The 21185-nt window shown below is 41.6% G+C and overlaps 1 protein-coding gene across 1 annotated transcript in view; it reads left to right on the forward strand.

The window, feature by feature from the left end:
- The window catches only part of eys (eyes shut homolog), a 276707-nt gene that overhangs the window by 55208 nt on the left and 200314 nt on the right, over window positions 1–21185 (forward strand). The window contains exon 4 of the mRNA XM_046071407.1: window positions 11232–11445. The gene's annotated coding sequence lies outside the window, so the exon portion shown is untranslated. The remainder of the gene's footprint in view (window positions 1–11231; window positions 11446–21185) is intronic.

Consider the following 21185-nt stretch of genomic DNA (forward strand, 5'->3'; position numbering starts at 1 on the left):
GCTCAAGTAATTTGCATCTTCAAAAAGGGAGACATTAGATTGGGCAGTGCAGACCGAAGCAATTGTTCCCCAGTACCATTCCATGTTTTTCTCCACTTTTTTTTTGAGAGTTGGGTCAGCTGCTCTAATCATTTTGCTGTGCACAGTTAACTCTCATTAGCCTGGCCGTCTCTTTCAGGCCTTGACTGAATGTGTTCCATCTGAGCAGATGCTGCATGAAGAGCCTATTTGTTTATTTATTTACAGGAAGTTTTCAGCATGAAGTGTTTTTGTAAGCCAGCCTTTCCAAAGAATGCTCCAGAACAGTTTTAGCCACAGCAGTGTGAGAATCTGAAAGAACCAGTTTATATCCCCAACATCCTGTACCATGCAGCGTTTAAAACGTTGTTAATCTGTTGCCAAACTTATAAAGGAGATTGGAGTCATTTGGCGCAGTTGCTTGCCGTGGCCTGTCACTGCGGTAGCTTTCTAATTCCAGTCTTCCCCAGGCAGCCAGTGGAACATCAGGGGTGACCTCGAGGCAGCACACTTTCCATGGCCATAATGAAGACGTTTAGGGAGCTTTTGGCTCAGTGAGCTAAGAGGTGGAAGAAATTCATGCAAAGCCTTATTGAACAATGAAAACACAATAAGTATCTCTCCACTGACTCATGGGGAGGCCAATTGCCAAGCTTCAGGAATGCTGCCATCACTCTCCCCTGCAAGGACGAGTCCAAATGGCACCTTGCATGTTTGGTCATTTTGCAATCGGGAGAAAAGATTAAACTGTGGTGGCTGAATAAGATATAATGACAAGGCTGGGAAGAGCTAGAGTAAAATGGTGAGCATCATTGTGCAATCACAATGACATTGTGATATACCCGATCAAAGATGTATTCCTTGCAATGGTTTAAAAGTTAAACATGAATAAATTAATAAAAACATAAATAGCATCATGTGGTCTGTGTTGTGGTCCTAAACTATGCTCAAGAGCGTAATTTGCCTTATGTTCAAGTCATATGTACAACAGATTGAATAGCTAAGGCAGTGGCTATGTATTTATAAACACGTATACATTCAGAAAGCCTTTTGGATTTTCTGAAATATCTTAATATTGTGTCCAGTAGCACACACAACAGATCAATTACTCCTTGTTTAGAATCTCCCAGAACATCTAATAGCAGCGGCAGAATCTGTCATATTATTCTGTCAACTCAAGAATCTGTTTGAGCACATGGATTTTGAATTATTCATGGCCTAGCATAAAGAATCGCCCTATTATCACCTGCTCCTATTTGTGTGACTGAGCCTGCGCTCACGCATGTGTGTGCGAGTGCCAAATAGTGCATATGTTTGATTTAATGGCTGTTTTACAGCATTCATGTCCGTTACAAAATCTAATGCGATAAACATCAGTCTATTGATCATGCGATACACATCAGTCTATTAATGTAAACCAACCATTAAGAATCATTATAGTATGATTGCTTTAAGAATATATTAACCATCACTCAGTCATTAAAATTATAAATTTTCTTTGCACCTACCAGTGTGTGCTACAGGCATGTAGACTCATACACACACACACAGGCAGGCACATAGGGTAAATTCTCCTGAAAACAGTCAAATATATTCAGACTTACAGCTCAACTCAGTCGCCACGAGATAGTCCATATTTTACATTTGTCTCCTCCTAAAGGGCTCCTCCTTGTAGGAATCTCTGCATGGGTTATTGGGAAAAACCCAAATAAGCACGTCAGTTTTTCTTGAAGTGCTGAATAAATTTTTCCTTCTCCTTTGCTGTTGTGGAATAAGTTGGTACATCATTTGTCATTATAGAAGTTTTATATTTCTTCAGTGGTCAGATCCGGGACTTTTGTCTCTTTACAACTGCATTGCTGCATTTTCTCCAGCAAATTGCCATGCAGAAGTGGTACATCTTGCCCTCCCTCACTACAGTATGTAGTAACATTTATAGTATATGTGTATGTGTAGTCAATCACCCTTCTGTTTGTTTGCCACAAAAGCAGCGCGGCTTTAGGGATGGCAATGTCAGTAGGCTGTCAGTCGTTCCACCACTCTCAGCGACTATGGGATGGATTGCCATGAAATGTTGCACAGACTTTCATGGTTCCTGGAGGTGAATTCTACTTGCTTTGGTGATCCCTTGACTTTTCTTCTAGCAGCACCATGAGGTTGACATTTTCGGATTTAAGTGACAAACATACGATGGATTGCTATGAAATTTTTTGAGATACCCATGGTCCCCAGAGAACAAGTGATTCCCTGACTTTTAATATTGTGCCACTAGCAGGTCAAAGATGTCACAAGTGAAATCTCAAAAGCTACTGGATAATTTGACATAGAACTGTATACAGATTTTTATGTTTCCTAAATGATGAATCAATGACTTTGGCGAGCGCCACCATTAGGCTCACATTTGTGATTTTGAGTGAAATGTCATAACAACTATTGGTAGAAATTGGGTACACAAAATTCATGTTGCCCTCAGGATAAATTGTTGAGCCTCTGACTTTTCATTATTAAGTGTAATTTCAGTGTGCACAAGACTCTGGTTATGTTTTATGTTAGCATTATCATTGTGAGCATGTTAGCATGCATATTTTAACAGCTGATTTATAGTCTTGTGGGGTTTTTTGTGAACCTTTTTACAGTAATGGGTCTTTTCGTTGCAACACATTCTCACTCCCAACTCGTCACACATTGTCGCTTGGTCAACGCCCTCAGTAGCCCTTTAGCGTAATTTTTAGACATTTAAGGCTCAACGGTCAAGCTAGCAACACAACAACAAATATGCAAAGTCCTGTATAGTTAGCAATAATAAATATGCAATGTCCGGTTACACTTTCAAGATAAAACGTTAGCATTTCGAAAAACTGCCATTTTAAAACGGCACGTTATTAAAGTCGTGAAACGTTACAATTTGGTTAGGTTAAGGCACAAAAAGTACTTGGTTAGGTTTAGGCAACAAAACTACTTGGTTATGGTTAGGAAAAGATCATGGTTTGGGTTAAAATAACTACATAGGTCAGTTAACATGCAAGTTAATTTACGTCACTTGCGTAACTTACGCAATTTACGTAACTCACATAACTTAAATAATTAATTAATGTTGACTTTTTGTTTCACACGGGACACAAACTCCAGTCTCCTGGTTCAAAGTCTGAGTTCTGGCCCTCCCCCCCCCCCCACCACCAATCACCTCCACCCACCCCAACCACCAATCACCTCCACCCACCCCAACCACCAATCACCTCCACCAATCACCTCCACCCACCCCAACCACCAATCACCTCCTAACTCAGACTTTTCTGTTAAAAATCATATACCTACCTTTACCTACCTTTACAGGGCTTCCCCCAATGCGTTGAACTATGACACTATAGGGATCTCCAGTGCGATACAAACCTATGCTGATGGGTCTTGCGACCATGCGTCCATATGTGACGAGTCGGGGAGTGAGAACGAGTTGGTCTTATTGTCCCACAGTTTCTTGTAAAAAAATAAAATAATAATAATAATAATCTCACTGGAAGCACTCCTGATCTCATACTATTTAGAGCAACATGATTAAATATGGAGCTTGGACATGAATAGAAGTGAATAGACGTACATAATCACTTTCAGAGACATTGCAATGCCAAAGAAACTTGTCTATGTCTACACATACTGTTAGAGTGGGAGTATCCACAAACAGTTGAATCCTCACAAACTATTTGCATTATGGATTCATGCTTCCAGTAATGTGCATCATGCGTCATGTCCATCGGATGCCACTATTAGTGTATACAGGCTTGTGTCTTACTGCATGGTTCGATGCGATCATTACACTAATGATGTGCCGCTCTATTAACAAATTAAAGTGTGGGCACTTTCCTTGTATCCCTTCAAGGGCTGTTTTCCCATTTTTCTTCATATTTAATTAAAAAGTGTTGCAGAAATTGTGGAGTGCTGTAGTCGTGATGAGGTTAAGTGCTGAGGGCAGTTCTTGCACTTCTTCTTGTATGGCAATCATAAACACTTCAAGTGAGTGCAAAGGCAAATGTATGTTAACTGTATGAGATAATCAATGTCTGTCAAAAAAGATGCATAGTTGAGGCTCTTTAAAGATGTACTGCGCATGCAATCGATGTATCAAGCTGACTTTCCATGTGTGGGATATGAGCCTTTTGACTCCTGAGCACACATGATGCTTGCTAGTCAATACCAATGCATAATTAGCCACATTTGTTTTTGCTAGCAACCCATTTTGAATTTTAGTATAATCAAAGAAGCAAGTGTTCGCTCAAATACAATGCTGAGGAAGGACACTGATGCTGCTATTCATTTGATTTAAGTAACATTTGCATTTAATGCCATATCGAATAGGAAAATCTCTCTCTTAGCCTTTCAAGAATACAAAGTGGCATAAAAAATGAGTCCTTTATTTTCTGAAATTCGTCACTGTACAAATGTGTACAAATGTAAAACTATTTCGCTTGTCATTTATCAATAAATCAAGGTTTCAGAGGTCCACTTTTATCTTATTTTAATGTGTATGAAACATTTAACAGCGCAGAAACATTAAAATTTAAACATGCTTCATTATTTTATAACTAAAAATGTTTTTCAAATGTTTTCACAGACTCTGTAGTAGCTCATTTGCTGATACATGCTCTTTCAACTTGAACCCAACTTTAGATTTAAACTTAGAATAACCTTGCTTGATTAATGAGGTGAAATGTATGGTGTACTGACATACTGCACTCTGATACCCTCCGCAGTAAGAACAGAGTCTTGGAACGTCTCTGCTTAGAGACATTAGGCCAAGGTCGGCCTCATTTGGTGTTTGCAGTGTAAATGTAACTGTGCATCTGAGCGTCACTGCAGCATCTTCGCAGGGATCAGGGAAATGTAAAAGTCAGTTAGTCAACAACTTAAAAATGCTTTATAGGGGCGATATGATCTCATCTTTTAATAGCAGTGACTACCTGCTTTTAACCCTTGCAGCTGCTTGTTAAGCTAAAAGCACTGGTCAACCTTGAACTTCATTAAAATAGTTGAGTGTGACATTGATAACATGAAATGAAAAACAAAGCGATGGAGCTACTGGACATGGGTAAAATAAACACCGTATTTATCTGAAAACAGCTTTTTTCGAGGGTGCTCTAACAGTACTGTCTTTAATTAATCATTGTAAGATAACTATAAGTACACAGTTGAGCAAGCAGTCACCCACACAAACGGTGTTTAGTATTTGAATTAGCAGCGCATCTACCGCTTGGATGTAGTGCTCACAATCACAGGGAATCTGATGTTGTCTTGCTTCAACAGTTTGACATATCTCTGGAAAAAGCAGGATGTTGGGATGGAAATAATCACAACTCCTGTTTCTTCAAAAATAAATTCACTCCAACCACCAGGACACAATCATGAAAACTAGGTTTAAGAGGTGCAAACCAAGATATGCACCAACACACTACACTGCCACTCTTTTGTTTTGCAAATATGCAGGTTTTGTGATGGTAGGGCTGGAGGGGTTCAGAAATCTGTAATGGTGTCATTGGCTGTGATTTTAATATAACACACACACACCATTTGGGTTTTGATCATATTTTTGGCATTTATTCATAAAGAATGTACATCACAATATATATAATTAAAGTAACCCCCCCTATTTTAGCACTTTACTGGGACCTTTAAAGAGCAAATTTCAGACAGTCAGAAAAAAAGGCAATCAAACATCAACAAAATTAAATAATCCCCGTGATGACAAGTGTGCTTTCTATCTGCATCTTCCCTCTCAGGTCTTTTTGATGTTAACTAAATGAGTCTGCTGTCTACTCAAAGGAATTAGCTTTTTAGATTTCTCCATTTAGAGAGATGATGCTAACATACGCCAAACTGGACCAAATCTCCCAGCCACATAGTTACTTGTTTACCATATAGCTCTGTATAAATATTAAATAAATTCACTTTCATTTTGAATGCATGTGTAAGAACCCTGGCATAATTCGGATGATTCTTGGGAGGATGAATATATGAGTAGAAATCAAATGCGAGGAAACCTGTTAGTGAGCTTTGCAAATGCTTGCTGGGCAGCCTTATTGGGACACTAAGCTTCAACAGGCACAATTTCTTTAACAGGAATTTATCATTCAGAAAAAGAAATATGTAGTGCCTGTCATGCATGAGTGACCTAAACTATGCTAGTCGGGTGCATACAGTTCTGCTTTATATTCCACTCACACTCCTATTTGCCTTTTCCATGCCTGGGTTTAGGACTGAATTTTAAATCAAGGTATTTTCCCCAGCATTGTTCCTATGTTTTTTTTTTTTGTCAGAGACAATGCTGCACTGCATGAATCCTCAGGGCCTTTATCCGCCTCCTTTGAATGTGGTTCCAACCACCAGGCCTTAGACTTCCTCATACCCTCCTGTCTGGCTGTGTAAATATTCCATGAGCTGCTGCCCCTATACTGTGGATTGACAAACATTCCTGGCTTGGAAACTTAATTTTTAACAGCCGGTTGGAGGACATTCATAAAATCACAGTGCACATCCTTTACTTTACAAATTGGCACATCTTTTTTTTCAGTCATGGCATGTGTCAGTTAGTGTGGAACAACACACAACCTTCCTTTTTTAACCTCTGTGGTAAAAGTCTAACAAGTAAAATGAAAAAAACATCTTTATAATCTCACAGGTTTCTTTTTAAAGTATAAAAATCGAAAAATCGATGGCTGATAGTATACCGGTGTGATTAATTTAGTACAAAAAGGCAGACAAATCATGCTAACAAAGGCCTCTGGAAATAGCCCCACAGTACTAGGGAAAGAGCTCTGTCCTTGTTAATCAAAGAGATCATAGGTCACCTTGGCAATTATCAATTCTGAATGCACACAATAACAAACTATCTTTCCGACAAATCACCTGCCACATTTTCATTTTCCTGTCTATAATTTATTTTACCCAGCGATGAGGAAGTGAGGGGGTGGGATTGAAAAAAAACTGACTACCTTGAAGATGCCTTGGAAAGAGCTGCTTAGTCATTAATAATATAGACGCCTATGAGTTAACCCTATAATTTTGTCATTGCCGTTAGCATGCCCCATTGTCTTCTGTAAGCTGTAGTCTACATAATCAATCATGAGCCACTAATCAATCTCTGCCACCTTCTATTTTAACGCCTGATATCTGCTCTGCTGTAAAATTCAAATCTCAAGCGTTACGCAACCTGACCTGAACGAGCCAGAGTTGGATTTATTGATGACCTTACTGTGTTTACACAGTCCTTTCATCACATTCATATTTTCAGTGATGTTACTGTATGTTGAAATCTGAGTCTTTTACAACTCAAACACTCATGCAACCACTGCCTTGTGAGATGGGTTCAACAGTAATACTGACATTCCCTTAAGCTGTACTGAATGCATGGTAAAATGTCATGCAGAAGCTTTTAAATGGAAAATATGGACTGGACATCCCGCAAAGTCCACATTGTCTTTGTGTTATTTTGTGTGAACCATAGTTCTTCCTATGAAAAGCCTCATATACACTATTTGCTCTATCTTTTGTAGCTTTTGTAGCTCCATGGACAACTCTGAGATACAGCTAATTAAAATTTCTATGATAAAATAATTAGCCTCCCCGGCAGACAATGGAGAATGAAATTCTTTCATAATCACTCAAATGAACTGATAAGAACCTTTTCAAGCATCTAACAAGTTTCTGTCGACAAGACAACCCCAACTCTACTAATTTTCACTTGCAGGTATGCTTTTATTTTTTCTAAAACAGTGTAACAAGGATGAATGCCCACATCCCAGTGGGTGGATATGCAGTAATGGATCAAAACATGGTGTAAAACTTGTGTTTTGTGAATGCAGGTCAAAGTTTAAAAAGGATTACAGTACAAGTTTTATAAACACGAACCAAACCCCTTTGTTACGTTACCTGTCATTTTCACTTAACAAAGATAAGTGTGGCATCTTTACCACTTAACCACTTTGTTTGGTTAGCTTACATTATGTATTTTCAACCAGTATGTTTTCGCTTTAAAGGGGCTATATGTAGTTTTTTAAAATTAAATTATTCACTTTTTTTTTTGTTTTGCCTATTTGTAAACGGGTTGTACACTCACATAAAAATGCCTGGTATGGCCTGTGTGCTGCTTCCAATGAGGATGCTTACAGCTTATGTTAGAGCAGATACCCACTGTTTAATCCATTCCTTACATTTTTACTCTTGAGTTTTTGGTTTTGTAAAAAAAGACATCACCCTCGAAACTCTTTAAAAGTAGACTATTGCTCTAGACTTGCCATGCCTAGTTATAGTTGGTCAGCTATGATTAGATAATAATTGTTCATTAGAGGGCTTTAGCAAATGGTCAGTTAGCCTACATTTACATTTATTCATTTAGCTGAAGCTTTTATCCAAAGCAACTTACAATTGCTATTCATGTCAGAGGTCGCACGCCTCTGGAGCAACTACGGGTTAAGTGTCTTGCTCAGGGACACAACGGTGGATGGGTCACAGTGGGAATCAAACCCAGTTGCAAAGAATGACTATAGAACTTTTAAAAGCTAATGATGTCCCATTTAAGGATAGCATACAATAAAAGCTTGAAGTAGAATCCCCTTTCCCTCTAACATCTCTTTGACACATCTTTAATTTTCCAACTTTGATTTTGAGAAATTAGTTGCATGTACTTTATGTGGTCAGTATTGGCTGTTGTTCTGTGCATGATGAGTCTCCAATCAGTAAATTGACCAATGATCTGTCTGCCCTTAAAGCAGGTTTGGCGACAGCCACTTGTCTTTGCATTCCCAGAGCACAGTAGATAAAAACTACTGCCTCAGAATACCTAATTTGCCAAATTCATAGAAAAACCACAAAGTGAAAAGGAAAAATCTTTCAGTTGAATTTCTTTAGTGTCTTTGGATGTGGTATATCCAGTTTGGTTTTACTGAGCAAAAAAGGGACACCTCAGATGTCCCACACACATTTTGATTGGGGTTATTCACTTTGATTTATTAATCTGTGTAAAATGTTTTTTTTTCCCCTATCTGTTTTTATCATGACCTTGAGTATATGGTTGGCGATTTGAATTCTGCAGTGGCTCTGCTGAATAATAAAGATTAATGCTCAGAGATTATGCTCTTGCCATGGTGAGTGAGACACATGAGAGGATACTGAAATGCCTAGAGACCATGCATTGGCGATAATTGATCTGGTGCTTTTATGTTAAGAAGTAGACTAGCATTAAACAATGCACTGTTGCAAGATGAGGTGAATGAGCAAATTGCAGAAAATATGTTTCCTTCATTACACTAATTGTGATTACAATTGTGGTGTACACACTGCAAATAAAGTGCCCATTCTCTGTTTCAGTTTTATTTGTGACTAATGTTGCCTGTCTGAAATTATACATAAAGGAATTTGGTTTGCAAAGTGCATCGAACAATACATCTCCTCACACGTCATTGTTTAATACTGCCACAGCATGCTGCTTATAATACAGCTCACAGATGCCTTTGTTTTACTCAGGTAAAAAACTAAAATTTAAACATAATGGTCATCCTATACTTTTTACACAATTAGTACTTTGGAGTCAACCTTGTCTGAGGAGCAATTGCCTGGATCAACCTGTCCACTGTAATGAGGCTGGCTGAAAACTGCCTGCCCCACCGGTTTCCTGCAGCTCAGCTGTCCCTTGTGATATCCATCTCCTGAGTCTGGTCTGGCTTGTCAATCTGGGCTGGAGGGAGACACTGCCTCTGCTGATCACATCTGCCCAGAGAGCTGCTTTCAACAGCATGGATGGTCATGGTAAACTGTGCCTCTGTCATCACAACCAGACAGTCCATTTAAATCGCACCACACAACTTATCAGAGAATTTCCTCATTCAGCATTTAAATTATTTTATAACTAGTTGAACATGTACACACTTATCAGAGTGGGCGGGTGAGTTTTGACAGATTTACAGCTCAGAAAATAATAACATTCAGTATGTATTAATATGTCTTTTCTAATGTGAATTCTAATAATAAAACCTCTGTATTATATTTTTTACAGGCCTACACCTGTTCAAATTGTGGTTGTGCACTAGCCTAGTTTATTAAACCGGTAATAATATCTGGCATGATTCACTCACCTTGCAATATTGAGCAGGATCTGTCAGAGTCTGTCCATCCCAGGAGATGAGTAACAGGGAGACAGCTGAGCTTCTGGATGCCAAAAAGTGAAATGCAAAAGTAATTTCCATTAAAGTAAAAACCCACTTTAAAACATAGTTTATATTACCTCTATAAACTTGCGCAGTGAATTCCAGCCTTGTGTTTAAGACCATATTTCTTCTAAAACAGATGAAAGCCAGCCAATACTTCAATTTGTCATCAAAGCAAAACTGTCCATGTCTGCCCCATTAGCACTGTCTAAGAGTCAGTATCCATGGTGACGTTCAGCGGAGAGAGAGCTATTCCCTAGTTGAGCATTGCTATGAAATTAAGCTCATTAATGTGTAGAGGGAGGCTACAGGAACCATCCCCACGAGTCCACAAAGTCACCTCCTAGTTGATGGAGCAGCTCCTCTTCATGATACCATTGATTAGTCTGTTGTAGTAGTCTGGGTTTGACCTTCTTTAAACAATAGTCCATGCTCATAAGTATGCATATATTGGTGTGCCCAAGATCAAAATAACAAAGAGTTTGGAGGGGGGCAGATTATGACTTAATGATGACCAGTCAGCCACCACCCTTTGATCCACTTGAGGCATTCATAATAAATGAACGGTAGGGAAGATGAGATGTGTAGTTTTATTAAGTCAAAAATAAAATGGTCTGTGATGAAGTGATTTGAAGAGTACCACTGCAGGTGTCAACCCAGCCAACAAAGCCCACCAAACATTCTCAACTGAGCTGATGAGCCCTGGAAAACCAATCAGGGTACCTCCCTGCTAGGAGGGGAGGCCACCTGTGGTATCCTACAGATGTGCACTGGAGGGGAGCTACCCCAACCCCCAGTGAGTTGTGGGATATATTAATGGGGTAATCTCTGGTGTACATCTCTGAGGGAGCTGGTGAGGAACACCACTAAGAAGTCTCATTATTTCCTCTTGGGGCCTGTGCAGGTGTGCTAATACAATATTGGAGCTGTCTTAAGCGCTTATACTGCAGAGCGATGACTTGCGAGATGAATTAAGTGTCCACCCTCTCTCTTTAATGACAAGCCCTCCTCTCCATTTCTCAGCTCTCCAATCATGCAGACAACTCGCCACGGCTTTACTCCAGCCAGGTCCCCAGCATGAGGATGACCCATCAGTCTGCCGTGTGCTACATGAGCCAATCTGCTGGGATGATAAATGATAACCAGGAGCTCGGTGCTGCTGGCCCTGTCAGAGGAGATTTCGGATGGGAGGGATGATGGGTTTGCCACACCGAAGCGTGGTGTGGGCTCACAGCAGGTACAGAGCAGAGGATTCAGTGCCACCAATTAATGTTTGTCTAAGTTCACCCGGAAAACCACAGCACAGTATACACCATGCGGGCAAAGCACTGCCCCGACAAATAACAGCCGAGCAAATGTGCGATACTCCTGGGAGCACAAGAAAAGCTGCAAGGTATTAGGTGAATATGAAACAACCAACAGCAACAATTAGTCTGCCGTTCCTTTGGGAATCATCACCTGGGAAAAAGAACTTGGAACAATAAACAAAACTAGAGAAACATTTTTACTCACTTTCCAGCATTGGTTTTATTTAGAGAATTGTAGATCCCTGTGATGAATAACATATGACCCTTCAAATGAGTAAAATATTAATCAAGATGAAAAGTTCCCCTAGGAGAAATAAATAACAAAAGCATCTCAAAATGAGGGTCAACCCGAGCATAATATCGTCCTAAAGTCTCACAGGGACGCTAAGATGAATATCTTCCTTTCTGTCAGGCTGCTCGGCATTCCTCCTGCCCTTCTGCCATGTCTGTGTCGGTACAGCAGGTCTGTGTAAATAGCTGCCATCTGGAAATCTCTCTAACAGCAGAGGGTGCCAAAGCTTTTCAGTTTTACATTACCTAGTCACACTGAATCTCACAGCCTTTAAAGTCCCTATTTATGCACAAGATTATGTTTCTATTTCACGATTTAAAGAAATACAATTTGCTCACTTGAACCAATTGAACTAACGTAATGGGGGGCGGGGGCGGCTTATCCTTAACAGCATATTTCACTAGTTTCACTCCCAGGTGCTTTTAAAGCTGATTTACCAGTCATCTGGTAAGTCATTTTTTGTTCTTCAGGGGCTAAGATGTCCAGTTTTGATGAAATGGAAATATGATACACATAATTAGATTTACTGCACTGCTGTCTGTCGCATGTTCTCTCTTTCTTTCCTTCTTTTTTTCTGCCATCCCAGCTAATTTCACATAAATATTTTAATGAGAAAAGCCCAGGGTTTAACACACAGGGGCACCTGTTATGTAGCGATTATCCCACTGCATCTATTCCTCATAATTAGAGCTCACTTAGGACGCAACGGTTCCTGTGCTAAGACTACAGGCTATCCCGTTAAGCAAATGTTCATTCTTCAAATTGAACTGTTTTTCCATGACACTGCAGTGAAGTGCATTGAGTTACTACTGTAAACGGTACCTGCTCTGTGTGTGCAACTGACCCAGGAGTGAATCACTCTCACCATCTGTTGTGAGAGAGAGAGAGAAACAGAGAGAGTACGAGGATGTGACAGAATATAAAATCTGTTTTCAGTGTGTAAAAACAAATGAACAATACATGCTTATTTTTTTGTTTTTGTGGTCAATCGTAGAGCAAGATCATGCCATATTTTCTCTCACATGAACATTCCATGTTGCTAATTGTTTGTTTTGATGGCATCGCAAAGCCACATTGTTTCTGCATCTGTTCACATCTATTTTGTTTTCACGGTGCTGCAGTTCAGGTGAGCAACATTATCTCCTGATGGTGCTTCCTATCATTTGGAGCACCCGCATGCTGAGTTGACTGTAAGTTAATTCTGTCGGTTGGAATGAGCGTCTTTCTGACATTTAAACCATGGGGAGCCCCTGATATGGTGGCAGCGAGACGGGAGCACATGAAAGCACAAAGATAGATATATAGCAGCATAATCTAAAGATTGTCTCAGAAATCTTCAGTTTCAAGTGCCAAATGAGCTTGCGAAGCAGAGGGCTGGCCAGCACTGCAAGTGACAGATGTCTGATATGTTTGGCGTGGATTAACTAAAAGCTTATTTCTGCACCTTCTCTGTCACTAGAGCTCAGACTCCTTAGACAATTCACCAATTTCCAAATTATGTGCAGACTGTGAAGCATCCAAGCAACAGAAATGGAGGTTGTCCAACTTGTGCATCTACCCTTAAAAAAAGACTCATCCAATTACATTTCAAGGTCAGAGTGAAAATACAAAAAAACTGCAATCGTATGTGATATGTCTCAATAACCAATCTCTTTTTTTGCTAATTATGAATAGTTGTGCAAAAATATGAAAAACCACTTGTCAACACAGAGCCAGCATTTCCAACCAGGCTCTTCTTTGTATGTCACTTTTATATTGATGAATACCAGGTTGCTCATTTTATCACTCAAATGGGACATAACACCATAAATATTAGCATTTGACCAATTTATTTTTTCACAGCAAAGTCAAAAGTGGACTTTCCACAAATGCATAGTAAAAGGCTCTATCCACCTCACATTATGTTCCATCCAGCATCGCCCACAGTGATGGCCAGTCAAATTGGATTAAGCTGAGGTGGCTTGGGGCTTCTCTGCAGCTGCTGCTGTTTGATATGGGGTTTAGGTGTGCTGCAAGTGTTAACTTGGCCAGACTTAAAAGACTTGCAGAGACACATTAATATTTTATATGAAACTATAGACTATGATGCCAATGAGTCATTGGCCTCACAAAAAATGAAACATTATAATATATGATGATTATGTAGGCCTACAACGTCAGTCTGTCAACAGGACGATGATGAAATAAATTTCAGTTCAGCTTTTTGACTCATTACTGCAAGTGTCAGGGCTCAAAATGTATTTATAGAGACAAAGATTGACCGGAACAACATTACCAGGCATAAATATAATGTGAAGTGTATGATTTAATGGAACTGTATGTACATTTGTGTTTTCTATACATTTTTCTTAAAATGACTATCCTAAATTCAATGTTAAACTTAAAGTGATGGCATCTGAACCTGACCAACAATGTCCTAGAGATAAAAATCAATCAATGACAAGAGCTTCATTGTGATGGAAGGCATACGTTATGCTTAGCCTGGATTCCAACAGAAGGCAGCAAACCATGTGGCCACAACCATGGCCAAAAAATGATGCCATTGCCAAAGTGCCTTAAGGCACAGTACCACAAGCGGCCGCTGAAAGCTGTCCTCAGCATAAAGATGGTTGCATAGGTTATTTGTTCAAATGATCTATATAAGTTTTCATGGCAAACAGTCTCTTGTATACGGACTGCACTTTTATAACACTTTTATACCTTAATGTGCAAGGCGCTCTACAAATTGAGCATTTCTGCTTTGTGAAGACATGTGACATTACTTCTCCTCTTTACAGAGTCGCAACTTTTATAGATTCCAGTAGGGTCACAACACAAATACTATTATAAATGTGACAGTGTCCTCAATAAATCCAAGTAAGATTGGAACGGACACTTCTGATTCAGACATTCTGATTTGAACCTGCCGTAAGTGTGTTTAAAGTGGACCACTCATAAAAAGCATGTATTTCACTGCTGTTATGCTTCTGCTCGTGGAAACAATGAAATGACGAAGAACACAATGAAAACAATGAAATTAGAGTAAATATTCTAAAAAAAAAAAATCAACTGAATGGATATATTCATATTTTCATATTCAAGCTACCTTTTGTGAGCACAAATTAATCAACACATACATTTATTGGCGCATTTTCTAAAATGACACCAGTAGTTAATTATACTTTTAATTTTTTTTGAATGATTCTTTGAAGTATTTATGTATGTGTCTTGAATTTTCTCGGAAGCCTCTTTTCCCATATAAGCTTGATTTTAAGGGGGTCATTTATAGAGGTGTTTAATGGTTTCTGTAATCTTTCTCTGTATCTTATGAGGTGGCTCCAGGTGCAATAAAATCGTTATGAAATTCTTGGACTAATCAATGGAAAGATTTTTTGCTCTGACAGGAGACAAGAAATGGAGAGAGAATGAAGAAGGGGCCTAAAAAAACTGGAATATAAAGGAAAAAAATTAGAGTTGACATTGCCATGGGAACGGCTGCACCTGGTACATTTCATAGAGTGAACTGCTGTGGAAAGGGGCAGGGCATCTGACCACAGAGATTTTTTAATAATGTAATAGAGTCCAGATCGGTAGTTAAGTGCTGTAACTTCAGATACTATAGTATAGGCGCAGCCCTCTAAGGCTATTGCTATTGTGCAGCACTGAGAAATTTTGTCTACGCCCACCCACAGCGTGGGCCTCTCCTACATCCGCACCTTGTATATATACAACGGTGAGACCTAGCCTTCGGCTCCCAAATGCCTTTTCTTCAGCACTGAGAACCAAGGTCCAATGAGGCCTACAACTTAGAGGGCTGCGCCTATACTCATAGAATCTGGAGTTACAGTACTTAACTACCGTTCTATTTCGTATAGGCTTCGCCCTCTAAGGCTATCACTATTGGGTCAGAGCACCAATGGGGCGACATGGGAGGCAGAGGGCTGACCCATGCGTAACAAAACGGGGAACTGGATGGAGGACCCCATAGCTGCACAGATGCCGGCGGGGTCACGGCAGCGACTGCATCAACTGCGCACAAGCAGGGCCAGCGTAAGCAGCGGCCACTCTCCCCCACCGTCCCGTGGAAGAGGGCACACCGCACACACAAGGGAAGATCCCTCAGCCAAAACACTCAGTACTGAGTGAGTCAGTGAGAAACGGGAGACATCCCGTAGGTAGAAACGGATGAAAGAGCACAGGGAATAGACCAAGACGCCGCCGTGCAGATGTCGTCCACCATCATTCCGCCGTGCAATCCCACAGAGGAGCAAGACGCCTCTCGTGGAGTGCGCCCTGATGCCATCCAGGGGGGGACTCACCGGCCGACATATAGGCCTGTAAAATAGACTTGCACAGCCAGTGAGACAGGTGCTGCGCTGACAGGGGATGTCCCTTGGACTGCTCCCTGTAGTGCACAAACAAGTGCTGCGAACGGCGCCAGGCGTGCCACATAACAGGACAGCGCACGCACTGGGTAGAGGAGGTGGTATGTAGCGTCATCCACAGACTCATGGGGAAAGAAGCCTGAGAGAGTAGTCACCCGCGATCTAAAGGAGCTGGTGATGCACTTAGGCATGAATGCAGGATTGGGGCGCAGAACGGTCAAGCTGCCGTCACCCTGAATCCTGAGACACGACGGAGCCACAGAGAGGGCAGCCAGATTGCTGACCCTCTTGGCCGATGTCAGAGCCACAAGTAAGGTGACCTTGGCCGAAAGAAACCTCAGGTCTGCCGTCTCTAGATGCTCAAATGGGGCTTGGGTCAACGCGCGTAAGCGCCAAATCCCACTGTAGAGCAACAGGCCGCGTCACCGGCCTGTGTCTCTGCACCCCTTTCAAGAAACGCTTCACCAGGGGATGAGCGAACACCGTCCTGTCCCCGAAGCCCTCGTGACAGGACGAGATGGCGGCAGCGTAGGTTTTCACCGTACTGATCGCCAGACCCCTGTCCATGAGCAGCTGGAGGAACGAAAGCACCCCCGGCAGCGGGCAGGCCACCGGTTCCAACCCCAGGTTCAAACACCAGCATTGAAAGGCTGACCAGGAGTACAGTAAGACGACTGAGTAGAGGCAGCTGTCATGGTGCAAACCACCTCACGGGAGAGACCTAGACCCTCCAGGCGCCGCCTCTCAGCGGAGCGGTTAACTCCTGATCGCACCCCCCACCTGAGAGAGGGCATCCCTCCTCCAGGGGAGTTTCCACGGCTGTCCCTCCAGCAACTGCTGGAGACAGGGAAACCAGGATGCGCTCGTGCACTCCGGAGCCACCAGAATCACCGTTGAGTTTGAAAACTGTAGGCGATCCAGAAGGCGCAGGATCAGCCGAACCGGCGGAAAAGCATACAGCACTCGGGGAGGCCACAGGGGGTGCACGAAGGCGTCCACCCCCGGCGGGGGAACGTCCCGCGGGCTCAGTGAGAACCACAGGGCACACTGAGCATTCTCCTTGTTGGCAAATAGATCCACCTCTGCTCCATCAACTGGGGCCAGATTTGGGCCATCAGATGGAGAATGGAGGCACCGCTCGTCTGGGCGAGGGCCCCCCCTCGACATGATGTCTGTCCCTGTGTTCAACACGTCAGGGATGTACTCTGCTCTGATGGAGAGTAGGTGAGTGTGCGCCCACAGGAGCAGCCGTCTGGCCAAAGCCAGCAGCTGCGCTGAGCGCACCCCGCCCTGGCGGTTTATGTAGGCCGGTGCAGCCCTGTTGTCGGTGCAGACCAGCACGTGCTGGTTCCGCAGCAGAGGGGAGAAGTGCCGGATCACCTTCAACACCGTGAGGAGCTTCAGCACGTTTGTGGAGAGGCCCTGCCACAGACCGCCTACTACCTGAGAAAGGCAGGTCCCGCCCCAGCCCATCAGGGAGGCGTCTGTGAAGACCGAGATGTGGGACGTGACCCTGCCCAGGGGAACCCCGACTGACAGAGAGAGGGGATCCCGCCATTAGGCCAGGTCCGACCCCACAGACAGAAGAACGGCGATCAGGCGCCGTCTCTTTCATCTCTGTCTCACCGGGTCGACACGCAGGTGTATGAACCACTGCTGCAGCCTCCACATGTGCAGGAGGCCCAGGGGGACCACCACGTGAGCTGCCGACATGAGGCCCAGAAGCCTCATGACCAACAGAGCCTTCACAACACGGCGGAGCAGCTCCATCAGAGCATCCGCCCTCTCCTGAGAGAGCTGCGCTCTCCAGAGAGAGGAGTCCAGTACTACGCCAAGGCAGGTGAGCCGCTGGGAGGGGAGAGGAACACTTTTCTTCCAGTTCACGGTGAAACCCAGGCAAGACAGGTGTGCGACTAGCTGGGTCGTCTGCACCGCCGCCTCGTCCCGGGACCGCGGCAGTAGCAGCTGGTCGTCCAGATAAAACAGGACCCTGATGCCCAGCCGTCTCAGCGGGGCCAGGGAGTAACCGAAGGGCAGGCGATTGTATTGGTACTGGACGCCCTGGAATATAATAATATAGATTGTGATTGGCTGTACGTTGGAGTGCTTACTTATAGTTTTAACAGGTCCTCGGATCAACTATGGAGACCCCAAAGCCGTTAAATAATCTTATTTAACGGCTCAAGTTGAGATTGTGATTGGCTGTACGTGGAGTGCTTATTATAGTTTTAACAGGTCCTGGCAATAGGAGACCCTAAAGGTTAAATAACTTATTTAGCGGCCAATCAAGTTAAGCTAACGGTAGCTAACTTAAGGTACTCGGACAAACTACATAGTGCCCCAGTTATAGATGTAGGTATCAGATCTGCTCGGGGTCTTTTTCTTTTATTTCACATTTACTTTGGCAATATGGCAATAACGTACACAAACACGTTAGCTTAAGTGGATCGGCAGCTAAAATTAGCGTCGTAACATTAATTCGCCAAAAACTAGTATTCGTAAACACTACGACATACAGCCAATCACCTTCTGCCACACCATCATACAAACCTACAGTCAATCACGTTATGTGACATTACCAGCAGGTGCAGGCCCCCGAGCAGATCTGACCACCCGAGCACATCTGGTACCTACACCAGGGCTCTTGCTTTAAAGAGAAGTTGCATATTCTAATCTCCTTTCAGGCATTCATGCATGAAACTTCAGTGGAGACTATAAGCATCACAGAAAATACCTGTATGTCACTGATAAGGCCTTACGGTGATATGGATCAGAAGGGCATTAGAGTCTGGTGGATCAATAACTGCAGATGTTTTGCCTGCACACAACCACCAATCTTTAAGACAGGGGCTTACTATGGCACAATTGACAAATTAGGTCTGCAGGGCTTAATGACTAAAAGATAACAGGATAAAAGATGACCACATGCTTACTTAATCTTGAGTTGGAACATTTGTTATTCACTCTAAAATTTTCAACCTTAATTCCAAGCAACATTTTTAAAATCTGAAATTGTATGGTGGTTTAAATCCCAGCATATTATCAAATGATGTACATGATGTGACATCATCATTTCAGTTTGAATTCAAAAAGTCTTTAATTGATTAAAATCATCACTGTCAGATTCTCGCAGTTCCAACGGCTTTTGCAACAATCATACAGATTGAAATCGATGAGAGGCTGGGCAGAGATAATCAGCGGAGAGCAGACAAAAATACAGCTTGATTGCTTGACATTTTTTTGACTGCAAAAACTCATGAAAATTACATATGAATGTTAAACATTTAACTACAATATAAAGGAGTTTACAATTGACAACAATGTTCTTTGCATCTTAGACTGGCACAATAATAGAAGAAGCTACTGTGGAAAGAACGCCTCTCTCCCTCGTTCTCCTTTCTTCCTTTAGTTTTTGGCTATCAGCGGACATGAACAACAAAGTCCGGTGCTGCTGAGCTGCCTTACAGTTGTGGATTAATGTCAAGGATGGTGCATTCAGTAAGAGTAATGCAGCGTTACTTGCATTAGTAACTGTAATAATATTACTGTTTTTGAAAAGTAATTAGTTACACTACTAGTTACTAGGAAAAGTAATATTCTTACAGTAAGAACTGCCTACGACTGCGTTACTAGTAACGCCTTACTGCCCAACACTGATTATAGTGCATGTGTTGTGCTTTACAGTGAGGGGCAAAATTACACTCAACAAAAATGTAAAGAATGAAAAAAATCTGTAATCTAAACAATCAGTCGATCAGTCATTATCCACTACGAATGTATAAAAATTCCAACAGATACCCTGTCATATTAATTCTCAAAAAATCCAGGCTCAGTAACCTACAAAAGAAAATAGACAAAAGTGTTTCATTTTTGGGGGGAAGGTTTTGTGAATTGTACTAGCTTATTTTCCCACTTGTCCGTCACTTTCTCGAATGTGACCATTCCTCATTATGATACTGTATTAATCGTCTTCATTTTAAAGGGTCATTCAGCCTAAATTTCAAAAACACATAGATCTACACCACTAGGCACCACTAGGCACCTAGTGGTGTAGATCTATGCAGACAATCTGCTGAAGTTTTGAGATGTCTTTCTCTAAGATTTCTTCTGCCACCCCAGTATGATGGAGGTACATGGAAATGCGTTTGTGGTGTCCAAAGCATTGAAAAATTACATTTGAAAATCCGCGCCACAACACGTCTTTCAAGAAAGAGTCCTATCTATTCTGGAAAATGCTATTGAAAATCTATTTCTGATCCAACAGCCTAAGAGTAGTTGTAAGAAGAAAGTAATTACGAACTATTCGATTGGAATGCATAAGTGTTCATTTGGGCAGGTATATAATGCAGTGCTCTATACATTTCTTCCTCCTATTTGAGATAGATTGCAAGCAACTCTAAATATATCTATTATTGTGTAACCAACAATGAACAGAAGGTCAAGCGGGTCTTCATTTTAAACACAGTACAGTATGTCATTGTCCTTGACTAGATGAAGAAACTTTTAAGGTTTTACACTTCTACTGTTTCACATTTGAAATAACAATGAGAACTGAACTGAATGATAGAGGGTTAGAGTTGCATATGAGTTTACTTTTATTTTACTTTGCAAGTCAGGTGTCTCCGTATGAAAATGAATGACTAGAACAACAATCACACTCAGAGGACTCACCAGAGAGTGTTTACACAAGATTCAGATTATTTTTAGTTCTACAGAAAGTAAAAGTGGTCAAAATGTGATCACAGGCTGATAACAAAAGAGGTTACGCAGGTTTCACAGCAGGCTACATCTTTTGCTGTCAGTACTGCATTCACGCCTTGTTTTGCTTGTACTGTAGGGTGCTTTAAAATCTGTTTCTCATTTAATTAAACCTTATATTAAAGTACACTTTCAGTAAATGGTTTCACACACAGAAAACTAAAACTTTGTGATTTCTGTATTGTGTAATAATATAACTTAAAACCATTTCATAATTTAGGATATACACAATATGAGCAGATGTAGATAGTGTATC

Source organism: Micropterus dolomieu, linkage group LG15 (assembly GCF_021292245.1).
Source record: "Micropterus dolomieu isolate WLL.071019.BEF.003 ecotype Adirondacks linkage group LG15, ASM2129224v1, whole genome shotgun sequence".
Lineage (NCBI taxonomy): Eukaryota > Metazoa > Chordata > Actinopteri > Centrarchiformes > Centrarchidae > Micropterus > Micropterus dolomieu.